Source organism: Stegodyphus dumicola, chromosome 1 (genome assembly GCF_044657685.1).
Source record: "Stegodyphus dumicola isolate Sdum_Otavi_A_Nest chromosome 1, ASM4465768v1".
In the NCBI taxonomy this organism is placed as follows: domain Eukaryota; kingdom Metazoa; phylum Arthropoda; class Arachnida; order Araneae; family Eresidae; genus Stegodyphus; species Stegodyphus dumicola.
In genome coordinates, this window is record NC_140768.1 from 150,013,021 (window position 1) to 150,023,323 (window position 10,303).

The 10,303-nt window shown below is 29.2% G+C and overlaps 1 long non-coding RNA gene across 2 annotated transcripts; it reads right to left on the bottom strand.

Moving 5' to 3' along the window:
* Positions 1–1,235: 1,235 nt before the first annotated feature.
* On the bottom strand, positions 1,236–4,069 carry LOC118180320 (uncharacterized). Of its 2 annotated transcripts, XR_015042603.1 has the most exons (3): positions 3,813–3,956; positions 2,871–3,031; positions 1,237–1,983 (listed from the first exon to the last, which is right to left on the bottom strand). It is a non-coding gene; the product is annotated as an uncharacterized LOC118180320 (long non-coding RNA). The 2 variants fall into 2 exon arrangements; XR_015042602.1 differs by lacking the exon at positions 2,871–3,031 and having other exon boundaries at positions 1,236–1,983; positions 3,813–4,069.
* Between the last annotated feature and the right edge of the window lie 6,234 nt (positions 4,070–10,303).

A 10,303-nucleotide genomic window follows, 5' to 3' on the forward strand; every position in this document is an offset into this window, starting at 1 on the left:
ACCTCTATTGCTGCAACCATTTCATCTTGAGTTGGAGCATTTGCTATGGCACGTAATTTACACAAAAGCTCTTCTTTGGGAACCACTGCATTCTTTTTCTTAGAAGCCCATCTTGACCATGCCTGCTCTCGATGGAAACTACATATAAAAACCTTAATTCCTGTAAAGACATTTTCCAAACTTGTAATTTCTTCCATTGCAAAATCAACCATCCCATATTTTGGTCTAACGAGAGGCGACCAATTTTTAATAATTATAAGAGCTTCTTCTAATGCTTTGGCTGTTTCATTTTGTGTAATTATTATGCTCACTATTTGATAGTTCACATTTGTTTGACAACTAAAAAATAAAGTGGGAGAGCATACTTACAGGTTCGATAGGTCGCGTCGAGAAGAACAAGATTAGAACCATATAAGACATATAAATTTTTCATTTCTTCACTTTTGCTATTGAATTTCTAAGTTCTGATGTACAAATAGCAGATTTAGTTTTGAATCTGTAAAGTCATTTGGCTCAGTACCATCATATGTATTTTCAGTACATGGTCTAAATAAAACAGAACACTTGGAAGTATCCCAGCTATTTATTAACATTTCTGTATTTTCCTGGTCAATTTTACTAGTTCTAATATCGGATTTTGCTTGGCTTATTATTTTCCTTATTGCCTCCATTTCTGGATAAAATCGTCTGTGCGTTTTATCAGTTTCTCCCAATTCAGTTGAAACGTATACTTCTAATAGCTCTGCAATTACAGTGGCATTGCATTTTCCATTCTTAACTTCAGAAGCTATGAAATGCCACACTCTAGCATCTATAGGTTCTATTACTGCAGCCATGTTACCCATTAGATGATTTTGATGATCTTGGCTATTAGGTAAATTAAACATGAAAACTTCTTCACCAGCAATACTATCTTTATTGGCTAGTTTTTCCTTAATTTTCCGAGATATCATAATCTTTCTTTTTCGGGTTGGCACTACCTGTAACATATTTATCACAGTAAAATTTAGAAATTCCAGCACAGTCATCTAAAACTAATTATTGATAAAGGTTCAATTTTAAAAACTTTCTGTTCATAGCAAATTATTCAAAAAAAAAAAAAAAAAAAAACACAGAGGAGTCATTTCTTTCCTTTAAAAAAAGCTGTAAAAAGGATCTTCCATTTTTATAACAATAGATCAAATTACTTCTTCAAAGCAACATAACCAATAAAACTTCACTTTGAACAACTTATTTCTATTTGTAGCAAATTGGTTAGAATATAATTAGCATTTCTGGCCTGAAAACATCATTTTATTTGCATGTCAATTACTGAATTATTTATTTAGGAAAATATTACTGTTAAAAACCCTCTTTAGGCCAAAAAAAAAAAAAAAAAAAAAAAACTATTTAGAAAAATATGTTGAATAAAGAGACACAAAAAATCATTTCTCTTTTTTACATTGTGACTCTAAAAATACCTTTTGTTTTTATGTCAAAAAGTATGTATACTTTATCATAGAATACCTTCAATACATCTTGCTCATACGTGACAGAATTATATTTTTTCCTTAAAAAAAAATTCTCTAAAATTACTAAGACCATCTTAGAACAAAAAGTTAAATAAACTTCTACCCTGAACTGAGGCATCCTGTACATTCGGGTAACATTAATTACAGCTGGACAATTAACTTTTTTAGTTGTCTGGTTCTTGGAATATGCTTTACCAAAAGCATGATCAGTTTGACACTAAAAGAAAAAAAAATAAAAAACACACACACACACACAAATATATATATATATAATCCAAGAGGTGATATTTTTGTATAAATTTTTAAATATAACAATGTTATTTTACCTTTTCATTTTTTTTTTCTTTAGCATAATTTTCCTTTTGACGTTTATTCAGATCTTTTCCTTGATGGCAAACATAGGTTTTTCGCCCAAAGTGGAAATAGGGAATATCATCTAACCAGTTTAATCGTAAATCTGGAGTTAGTTCAACTGGAAAGAAAATTTTGATTTAGATCACAATTTGATAAGCTTTGATTTTTAAAAGAAAGAAATTACAGATCTCTATAAACATAATATACATTTAACTGTCTCTATATATACTACATACTGTAGACACTGCTTAATGTATTGCAGCTGATGTCGTGTATATTGCTATTGAATTTCTAAGTTCTGCTCTTTCATACATGGAAACATAAAAAATGCATCATTTGCTGTAATTTTATTTGCTCAATTTGGTTAATATAATCAAAATATTATACAATAAATTTCTTAAACTGAAGAACGAAAATGATTTTAATCAAGCATTTAGAAAAAAGCGCAAAACAATAAAATAAAAAAAAACTTAATTTCATACGAATTTTCAATAGCTATTGATTTGGAAGGGCTTCAGCACAGTTCCCTCTTCTTCAAAAGGGAGGTAACAATTCCTGAAAACATCTTTGCCAAAATACACTTGCGTTTTTGCCCAATTTCAGATTTTACATTGGCAAAATCTCTTTAAACAAGGATGCCCTCCAAGTATTAAGATTATAGGTATAGAATTGGTCCAATAAATTTCAGAAACATTATGGACTACTCAAATGAACTTTTGCAATGAAGACTGTAAACAATTGATAAACAAACTTTTATTTTTCCTAATTAAAATGTTAAGAAAGTGGCTAGTTATATTTATAGTTAATTCAATTCCTATTTTAAAAGATACTTTTCTCATCATCTTATATTATCAAAAATGGGCAAATGTAATCACATTAAGCAGCACCTACTGCAAACATAGAGAGATATTAAAAGCATTAAACTATTATGTAAAAATATGTCATTTTGTCTCATATTAAAATTATATATGCTAGGTAAAGTATAGAATGAGCTAGCTGCCTTACGCAAAAGGGATGCCTTTGAGAAGGTCTAATGGGAAACTGTCTTGTATTCACTTATATATAAGGAGAACAGGAAAATTCCCATGCAGCTAATCCATTCAACAGTATTTGTACCTTGATCAAACATCCAGTATTCAGCTATCTTATCTGCTAGTCCATTGGTGCTAAGAGTCAAAATAGACAGTAATGTGATTTGACACACAAGATAAGTAGCATTCATTGACTAAAGAAATATATATATCACATCACTAAAGAAATATATATACATTTCAGAAAACTTTCCTGTTTTCTAAAATTTAATATCTTTATTATTATAACTTCCTGATATTTCAATGCATTATAATTTTATGGTGAACTATTACCTGAAAATAAAACAGAATATTTTTTGAATTGGTAGTGTTTATTATAAGGTTATTTTGAAACATGTTGTTAATGATAAAACTAAAGAATGGATTTTCTTTATAGACTATTAAATGATTATATTTCAAATCAACAGACTGCATTCATACACTAAAATAGGATGAAAAATATAGTAGTCATCGAGACAATTGTCGAGTTTCTCAAGAAACAACAATAAAAATTTTCAAATCTAACACGGTATATCTTGTTTAATGTTTAATATAGTACGGAATGTTTCGTGAAGCATCAGCTATTAAAAAAAAAAAAAAAACATGCAATACCTGACAATAAAACCAAATAAAAATCAAACATAACGCTATTACACGTTATGCAACAAAATTAATGAATATGAACGTCTATAAACCCTTTTTTCAACTTGGACCGAATCTCGCAACATCAACTAGATCTTACGCAATAAAATTAATACAAATTAGTGCTGATAAGTTCTTTGGAACAAAATGGCCAAATATCAACTAAACAATCAAAGAAAGCATTTACATTCTAGAGGATTTTTATTTACTCATTACATCTTCAAAAATTACTTACTCTCTTTATCGAATGACTTTCCATAGTAGTAAACATATTTTGTTACAGTTTCTACTTCGTGTCTGCGAAGTATTTCTTTAAATTCGCCCCAAGATTTCGCAAAATTCATTTTGCCTCTAAACTAGAGCTGGAGCAAACCGCATGTATTCGTTACCGAGTAACGGGTACATCGGTTGACTCGAAGTACCGATTCGGTACTCACAAATCAATTTCGTTACTCGCATCCATTTCGTTACTCATACGATGCGAGTAGGAATGATGCGGTTTCTACTCGAATACGAATGATGCGGTTGTTCGAATACGAATGCGGTTGCTGTTCGAATACGAATGATGAGGTTGCTAACAATACCTGTGCGTCACAATGCGCGCATATTTTTTTTATTGATAATTTCGTACTTTTTTGTGTAATTCATCGGGTAAACTCTTATTTATATTATGTGTTTGTATTTTAGTTGAAATAATATTTAGTTGATGATATTTAATAAGATGAGCCATTTTGACAGCGTGAAGCGTTATTTTGTACTTACATTAAGATTTATAGTGCATATTATGTTTGTAATTTGAAAATTTGGATAATTTAAATAATTATTGATTTTCTCTTGAGGGTGCCATTGGGATATTTTTATTGATTTAAAATATTTATATACTGCACTTAGGTATTGTTTATATAAGAATATGTAGGTCAATATACGTTCTTTACTTACTTGTACGAAGTAAAAAGGAAGTAAGTACTGTAATCGCGAAAAATATTGGGCATCATATTTCTACGGAAACATCCATTTTTGACCATTACATAATCCATGTGGATAATGTTTTTGGGTGACGTATGTACGTACGGACACAATGAAGGACTCTTTCTTCCCAAAACGGATTGCTAAGGGGCGAATTCAAGTGCAACGCTTGTCATGGTAATCGCACTTGCATTGCAAAATCGGATTCAAGTGCAACGCTTTTCGGACACGCCTACTGAAAATACGTCACTACCATAGAGGAATTTTGCGGCTACTCCTGACCTGCCGCAAACTTTTAACAGCGACTGTAAACAAGATGGCTGAAGTGATTTTGCTCAGACGTTTAAGATATCGGGAAAATGCTGATCAAATTCCTTGGCATTTAAGAGACAGTCGTAATGCTTTTGAAATGTCGGAGCGTGAATTCATCAGTTGATTCAGATTAAATCGGTTTGCTTCAATGAATTGAAACCTTTTCTGAAGGCAACTGCCAATGGATATTCTCTGCAAAAGCAGGTTTGTTTTTACTTTAGATTATGAAAACTGAAATACTTCTGGAAATGTTTCCGAATCAAAGACTATGCTTAAATGACCTATTTGAGAATATTATATATTTTTATACGTAAACACACAAATTTTTAATGTTATTGTATCAGGATTCTTTCTTTTTCATCCCGTTTTTTTTTCGTAGTAATGATCGAAATCGTTAATTACTGCGAATTTTGGAATGCAGTAATAATATCATCATTAATTTTTCGTTTTAATTACTCTAAAACGTAATCTCGGAGAAACTGTTTCTCTAACAGAAATTATGCATATGCCTGTCTTTGAGATATATATATATATGTATATATTAGGGATTAGTTTTTTGGAATATTATATATTTTTTCATGGTTTTAGATACGTGCATTTAATTTACATATGCTCTCAGAATTTCAATGATATAGTAAATTAATTCACAGCAATAATTAATCTTTGATATGTATGCAATTAAAATTTCATAATTTAAATTAACTTTATATGAAGAGAGAATATTTGTTAAATTCAAATTTAATTCTTTGCAGCAATGGCGCATGAGAATTATTTAAATTTAACTTTACTTTTTATTCTTATGAAACAATGTATATATATATTCTGTAACTGTAGGGGAAAAAGCATGAATTTTTCTCAGCTGTTTAAACAGTTCCCATGTGTAAAATAGCATTTCATCCCCCAAAATATTAGTTAATTTTCTCCTAATGTATATTGACTTGCCTGTTCGTACAGTGTGATTAATGTCATGGTAATTTTGGATACTTTCTATAGATCTTGCATAATAACTACACATGTAAGTTATATACACATTCGTAAATCTCTTATGATATGAAAAGTTATTGCAGACTTTCACATAAATATTAATAACTTGATATTCTCATAACAGGTGACTTAACTTACTTCCGTAGACCATGAGCAGAATTAAATAAACTTATAAGGTTATCATACTAAATTACACAAAAAGCAGCATGACATAAATAAATGCAAAGAAATTAAATGTATTTATTGTACTAATAGATTATTATATTACACGACATTGGTTTTGCCCATGTATAATGGGAATGAAAACCAGTTTTCCATAGAAAGTCCTCTACAGAGGCATCTCTTTTCTTAAGCAGATTGCTTTTACCACATTTCAGTGACCTTGATTTAAGTATGTAACTGGATAATATTTTCTTTCTGCATGAAATGTGTTAACTGAGTTTTAGAAATGTAAGCCATCTTGCAGTTACTGTGATAATACTAATTTTTGGTACCTCCATATTATACCATCAACCATGAAAGTTGTGCCAATTGCTGCTGTGGAATTCTGAGCCAGACATTTGTATACAGCAGTTACAACAAACCATACATCAGTCTCTCTGCAGAATACATGAAATAGCCCTGCTGTGAAAGTATTGGACCCACTTCGTGAAAAAACATTCGTTCATTACTACTGTTTTATTTGCGGTCAAATTTTACCAAAAGCTCATTTTAGAATGCTATGAATACAAGTTGTCTACAGGTAATTGTTCTAATTTCTTACTGTTTCGTTCGCTATTTCCACATACAGTAGATGTTAATTCTCTCGACCAGCTGTAAAAGAACTGGAGTGCAATCACAAATGTGATTCTACCTAGCTTACCAAGAATTATTTTGGGTTACATTCAAATGAAACCGCAGATGTTGCGAGTGTGGTGCGATATTAATTTTTGTTTTGTCTTCATTAACCGGAAAAATAAATTTTCCATTAATGGTGAAAAGGTAAGAAATATATGATAATAAGTATAATATTATAGTCATTTCAAATTACTGCAAGAATGTTTTATTATTATTATTATTCAAATAATAATAACAAAAAGCTATCTATACTATAATTATAGTGAAGTATTGATATTAAATAATACAAAAGCTTTTAGAATCACCTCTTTACTACAATTTAATGAAAAAAGGGTAGCTATAATGTTTTTTTTTTTTTTTTTTTTTTTTTGTTTTAACGTTTTATTGCATATTTTTAATAATGAAAAAACAGTGACATATTTTTGTTAAAAATGGAAAGTAAACTCCTTAAAAAGACTGATTTATTAATATATCAACTATATTCAATGTTAAAAATCTGTGTATTAAAATTTCAGATGAAACTTTCTTTTGACTTAGGATTTATGTTTTTCTAGGTATGGGATGCTGGTCTGAGAGTTAGTTCTCTATGCTGTAGGACAATGGCCAGGCACTACTCATGATGCATTTATATGGAGTTTGAGTGGACTCTAACAAAATCTAGATAGTATTTTGTCGCATTGTGCATATCTTTGGGAGATAGTGGATTATAATCCCATTTTATCACGGGAATATCTCTATAATGAGAAGCACAGAAAAGTTCCTGCAGCTATAGAGATCAAATCAAGATTTAGGGTACTGTACGTTACTGGTGGAACACTATTGTATTCACAAAGCAAAATATGTAAAATGGTCATATCTGGTGGCCATTTTACATAATATATGCTTAAGATATTGTGTTGAAAATCCTGAGATTGATGTGTTTGAAGATGATGAGTTGGTACCTTCAGAAAGTTTTCAGTCAGTGCATGTTGAAATTGCATTGCACAATGAATTAATTTTAAATTTTGAAACTCTATAATAAAAACCCAAAGTGGGCAACAATGAACCTCTGGCAAAGGTGAAACCCCCTTCATGGATAATAAATCATTGTTATGAAAAAATTACTTTCATAATATATTCTTGGGGACCCACAAGCCATGGTTTATATTTGAACCTGTAACTAAATTCACAACTCTGATTTTAATTGATAATAATAATCCTAAATAATTTTATTTGCCCTGGTTTCAAATGCATACTGACAAATTTTATCATTATTGTTCTTCCCTCTGAATTTCTCGTTTCCATCATTTATGTTTAAAAACTCTTGACTACCAGAAATAACTTAATAGACTCGATATATATATATTTCAGTGTTGGTATGCCAGTCATGATTTACAATAGTAAGTCACTATGAATTAGCATTGCACTTAATTTATCTCAAACTTGGCAATAAGATTTACTGCATCAAAATTCAGTTTTTTCCAAAAAGTCAAATGTTTCCCTTCCGTGAGACAAGATAGAAAATTTCCATGTGACAATACACATTTAATAGCATAAGAACTTCATGCTTATTTATTATTATTCAAGTTAAAACTGACATATTCTGTCAAAGATATTTAAATGCATTTCCTAAAAACAATTATTTCACTCTATACTGTTTATGTATACCCAGGCTTCTTGGTGGTGGGCAAAACAAATATTGGACAGTTCAATTTTCCTCCACCATTCCTGTGAGCGTATTCTTCGATTAAGCAGGGTTTTGCTGCAATTCCTGATTAGCATAATATGTAAAGAATAAACAGCCTATGATTTATGCCTCCATATCCTCTTGTATTATTTAAAGAACATACATTTTTCTTTTAATTCTAGATTTTAAAACATTAAAGTAAGGGAGAGATTGTTTGCTCAATTTAGATTTATATCATAATTACGCATTCACTATAATAACTTACTGCATACTTACCTCTGGGTTTGCCATTAAAAGAAATACATTTAAATAAAATCATGAGTGTATAATAAATTGTTTTTCAGCCAAAAAAAGAGAAGGGGAAAATAAATACAGTCTGATTCACTTAACATTGTTATTGTAAACTAGACATTAGCCATACTTTAATAGTTGTCATCTTTAAGTTACTCTGTATTTTTAGAACTTCGAAATTAGAATGCCAATTTTATCTGCCATTGTTATGGAGCTGCAGGATATCGAATGTTATTTCTTCAATGATAAAAAGAAATGAAATTTTTAATACCACATCTCATTCATATAACTTATTAACATAATTGAAAAACAATTTAATTCATTTCATGTTATATCTGAAAATTAAAATTTCTAATACATTGTCTAGGTCATATTCTCATTTCCTCCAGGAAAAAGATAATTGCTGTGTAAAATGCATAAATATTTTCACGAGACTTATAATAGTGGTATTAAAATTATTATAATGTTTATGTCATATAATGGATCTGTGAATTTCTTTTAAATAATTTTCATAATCACAAAATTTAATAAAATTAAGGAAGTAGTAAATTTTACAATTAAAATATGAATTCCGCACTGCAGAAATATATACAAGAATGAAAACACTGTAATATTTGAAATGCATGATTTATTTTTTTTAATAAATTAATAATTATATTTTGATTTTCTATGACAGCAGTCTGATTTGCAACTGATTGCTTATACAAGTCACATATTTCACACAGTACATTAATATATTCTTCTGCATTTCAATTATTTCCTTTTCTGCAGCTGTAATATCATCTCTCTTCCTTTTTTCTCTTCGGTCTCCTGCTTCGAATAGTTGAGCTTCTATCTGAGGGAAAATTTAATATTCACTCAAATTCAAATATTTTTAATTTTTATATTTCATAATGTAAAACACTTTTTATAATTAATTAAACAATGAAACTTCTCTAAAAAGGAACAATTCATAATAGGGATTTCTTTAACTTTCAATTTTTTTCCCTTTATAATTTTTAAGACTGTTTATAGATCAAGAGGATTTAATGATTATTATTTTAAATTCTTAAAATCTTGTTCTTAATAATAGACATACTCTGTATATAATGTTCACAATAAAAGAATTGAAATAACTCTTTTGTATGAGAAATATTAATTTACATCTGTTATAATTAATTTATACCAGCGGTTCTTAGCCGGTGGTACGCAAAGAAACAAAGTATTTTTAACTATTAAATTCAAAAATCTCATAAAGAAAAGAATAGTTAATAGAAATTTCCTTTGATCGAAATTGACTCGAAAATTTGAATGACACACTTGTTAACTTTTGGCTGAACCGAAAAAAAGAATTTAAAGGCATTTCAAATAAAGCTATCAAATTTGTATCGTCTTTTCGCACGACCTGTTTGTGTGAAAAATGATTTTTTCCATGTTAAATTTGAAATATAAATACTCACCAAAATAAAAAGTGGATCCTAATTTACCATTAAATGAAATAAGAGGAGAAATAAAGAAATTAAATATTAAAGTATTATAACTGAAATTTTGAAAATCAAGTGAACAATTAATTTAATTTTGATAATTAAGTAATCATCAGTTTTTAATCTAATAGTTTTTTATGTGTACATATTTAATACAAAGAGTGTGCAAATGGCAATATATATATGTTTTTAATATTTCTATTGAGG